We start from the raw sequence: 4,411 nt of genomic DNA on the forward strand, positions 1-4,411 counted from the left end.
AATTCCATTTGTTTATTTTTTCTTTTGTTGCCTATGCTTTTACAGGCCAATATCCCTGATGAACATAGACACAAAAATCCTCAACGAAATATTAGCAAACAGAATGCAACAGCACATCAAAAAGATTATACATCACACTCAAGTGGGATTCATCCCAGGTATGCAAGGATGGTTCAACATATGCAAATCAATAAATGTGATACACCACATCAACAAAAGCAAGGACAAAAAAATCACATGATATTTCAATAGATGCAGAAAAAGCATTTGACAAAATTCAACATCCTTTCATGATAAAGACTCAACAAATTAGGTAGAGACAGAAAATATCCCAACACAATAAAAGCCATGTATGACAAACCCACTGCCAATATCATCCTGGATGCAGAAAAGCTTAAAGTTTTTCCTCTAAGAGCAGGAACAAAACAAGGATGCCCACTTTCACCACTCCTATTTAACATAGTATTGGAAGTACTAGTCAGAGCAAACAGGCAAAAGAAAGAAATGGGGATCCAAATTGGAAAAGATGAAGTCAAATTGTCTCTGTTTGCAGATGACATGATCCTGTATATGGAAAAACCTAAAGACTCTCAAAAAACTCCTAAAGCTGATATACAAATTCAGTAAAGTTGCAGGATATGAAATCAAATACAAAAATCAGTAGCATTTTTATATACCAACAATGAGCTAACAGAAAAAGAAATCAAGAAAGCAAGCCCACTTACAATAGCTACCAAAATAATAAAATATCCAGGAATAAAGTTAACCAAGGAGGTAAAAGATCTCTACAATGAGAACTATAAATCACTGTTGAAAGAAATTAAAGAGGATGCAAAAAGATGGAAATACATTCCATGTTCATGGATTGGAAGAATTAACACCGTGAAAATGTTAATACCACCCAAGGCAATCTATAGATTCAATGTAATCTCCAACAAATACGAATGGCATTCTTAACAGAAATAGAAAATACAATCATAACATTCACATGGAACAAAAGACCCCTTATAGCCAAAGCAATACTGAGCAATAAATAAATAAAATTGGAGGCATTGCACTACCTGACTTCAAATTATGCTACAAAGCTATAGTAACCAAAACAGCATGCTACCAGCATAAAAACAGACGCATGGAACAGTGCAACAGAATAGAAATCCCAGAAATTGATTCATGTACTTGTACCCAACTGATCTTTGACAAAAGCACCATGAACATACATTCAGGAAAGGACAGCCTCTTCAATAAATGGTGCTTGGAAAACTGGATATCTATATGTAGAAGAATGAAACTAGACCAATACCTCTCACCATATAACAAAATCAACTCAAAATGGATTAAAGACTTAAATGTAAGGCTTGAAAATATAAAACTCCTAGAAGGAAACATAGGGGAAACACTTTAGGGAGTGGGACTGGGTAAAGACTTTATAAATAATTTTCTTTTCTGTCTTTTTCTACTGGATTATAATGTTCTTAGGGGTAGGATTATAAAAGATGCATCTTTTCATTCCCTGAAATTCATAGGATAAATCTTGTACTTAGTATTACTCATTGGAAATATTCTCCTTTTTCCTGGCTGTTTCAAATGGTACATGTTATACTGTTTGATTTGCTAGATCAAGGGTTGGCAAACTTTTCCTAAAAAAGGCAAGATAGTAAATACCTTCAGCTTTGTAGCCATATTTCTTTGTCTCAAATATACAGCTCTGCTGTTTTAGCATGGAAGCAGTCATAAGCAATATGTAAACAAATGGGCATGGCTGTGTTACAATAAAACTTTATTTACAAAAACATGTGGTGGGCTGCATTTGACCTGACAGCTGTAGTTTGCTGGTCCATGTATTAGACAGTTATTGCCATAAAATAATCATCTCCTAAAAATGAACTGTTTGGTTCCACGGTGTTTCTGAGTAAGTACGTGAGATCATTTTAATTTCATTTCTATCGTTGGCCATTTGTTACTTGAATAAGAGACTGGCTAAGTGACTCTCAAGCTTGAGTCTTTATTTATTTCACTTTTAGATTATACAAAGCTTGACCCACTTAAGCAATGTACTGAGGCCCTGTATTTTTTTTCTTCCTTTTTTTAAAGAAAACAATATCCCATCTTTGTGACCACCTTGTTTATGCAAACTAAGCCTGAGACAAAGCCTCCAGTGCATGTTCACTAAGCTCTTTGTGGTTAAACTGGTTTCTCACCCAACAAAGTCTGGAAAAGGGAAGAAAGAATTGTACCAGATTAGGTGGGTGCTGAGGAGGGATCAATATAAACCAGATTTTACCTCCTTCATTCTCCCCAGGCACAACAGCAAACAATCTTTGTGTAAAAATTAGGACAAAGAGGTGGACTTTAGTCCCTTAGTTGAAATTCTAAAAATATCAGGGAAGCAGGAATGAGTCCACATTCCAGTTTTGGCCCAGAAACCCAACCTCAACTGGACCTTAAGACCTGAATACACACCTATTGTCTTTCCTCATCTGGCTATTACCAAATCCACCTCCACAAAAGCTGCCTCCATTTCACCCAAACATGGCCTCTGCCAGTGGGCTAGAGATGATCTCTAGGAAAATTGCCAACTTCTCTGGCAGGAAAGGACACTAAGAGACCCTCTAATCTCCAACTTCCCTCTCTAGACAGAACTGAGTAAGTCTCAACCATTCCAAAAAGATTATCATCTCTGGGTCCATCTTAGTCCCTGCACACCCCAGTTCCAAATGACTCAGGCAAACTGGGGGTAGAACATCTTCCTTTGACCCCCAGAAAACTGTCTCATCCCAGGCCCCCGGGGTCAGTAGCATTGGTGGCTAATGAGACAGTGGTGGTTAGTCTTGTTGTCACTTGCAGAACTAATGGCTACCCGTAGGTACTCTGGACCAAGAGTAATCTCTTGTTTTCTTATTAAGATGTAACCAGAGTAACCAGATTGTGGGCTGGGAGCAGACCAAAGGGCTAGCTAAGGGAATTGGACACATCTTGAGGCAGATGACCACATGGGCATCGTTGGTCTGAGAGGTCCTTTCAGGGGGGTTGCTGACTCATCCAGGATGTGCAGGAAAAGGCACAACCACCTTCACGGCCGCAAAAGGTTTCTACAGGCACTGTCATCACATGGTCTGAAAACAGAAGGAAGGCAGAGACAAAGGCTCAGAGGAGAGGGTGGACGGGCTGGAGACTTGGATTCCAAATCCGAGTTTACCTGTTCCTGGTTCGATTCTTAACGTCCTCTCTGTGTGTCTGCCTCCCTGATTCTCAACCCTGGTTTCATTCGAATGACCTCAGGATCTTAAAAACAATATTGATGTCCGGGCCCCACCCCGGACCAATGAAATTCAATTTACAAATATCTCTGGGTGATTCTAATGCATGGTCAGGGGTGAGGACCACTGCTCTGCTTCCTTACATCTTGATGATAAAAATACTCCTGAGAAGAAAAATACCACAAGGGAACATTTTTAACAGCTGACCCACAATGTCCTCACCTGGGAACCTCTGCATAAGGCTATATCTGAAACCAGGCTATGAGACCACCCTATAAGTGATTCCATTTATTTATTTTTTTTAACAAAACAAAAAAGATGAAAGGTGTTTACAGCTGGAAATCAAACAGGACGCTGCCTGATTCATGTGTTCATTTTTGGCTATTTCAGCCTTGTCCATTACTGCAGCCATTACTGCAACTCAGTTAACCCTGAAATAACCCACATAGACTGTGAATTCGTGGATGGCTGTGTAATATGGTGATTCGGCATGTGAATGTTGAAATGAAATCAAGATTTAAGTCTCTGCTGCTCAGATCACTATTTGACCTTGCGAAAGGGCCTTAATATAAGACTTAGTTTTCTTGTCTATAAAGTGAGAAGAATAATACTGATCTCATAGACTCTGATTTGTTAATATGATAGCCAATATACTAGTAGAATAATAACTTAATGATTAATAATAATTAGATGAGGTGGTAGACATAAAGCACTTAAATCGAATTCCTGACCTATAGTAAACCTTCAATGAACAGCAATTGTCGTTAGGGCTAAAATAGTGTATCTAGGTTAGGGTCTGGTTTCCTTGTTTGTGATAATGGCTCAAGAATAAGAATCAAGTCCACTAATAACGTCTTGATTTTTCTTGAAGCTGTAAATTCACTAGAGTTTTTTTGTGTTGCTAAATTCAATTAGATTCAGGAGTATTGGCTACTGTCAGCAAACAATGAAGACAAACATTTGGAGGAGGCTTTCTGTAGAATGCAGGCCTACATATTCTGGGCTGCCTTTGATTTTGAGTTCATTGCAGCTCATGTGAGGATGCAGGTATTTCCATACTCCCCACTATCTGCTGAGGGTCAAGAGATGAGTTACAACGATCTGGAGGGAACATTTCTGAAATTCTAGTTAAGATCATTGTTAACAATATAGAC

The sequence above is a fragment of the Galeopterus variegatus genome, unplaced genomic scaffold (assembly GCF_000696425.1).
Source record: "Galeopterus variegatus unplaced genomic scaffold, G_variegatus-3.0.2 Scaffold7584, whole genome shotgun sequence".
Classification (NCBI taxonomy): Eukaryota; Metazoa; Chordata; class Mammalia; order Dermoptera; family Cynocephalidae; genus Galeopterus; species Galeopterus variegatus.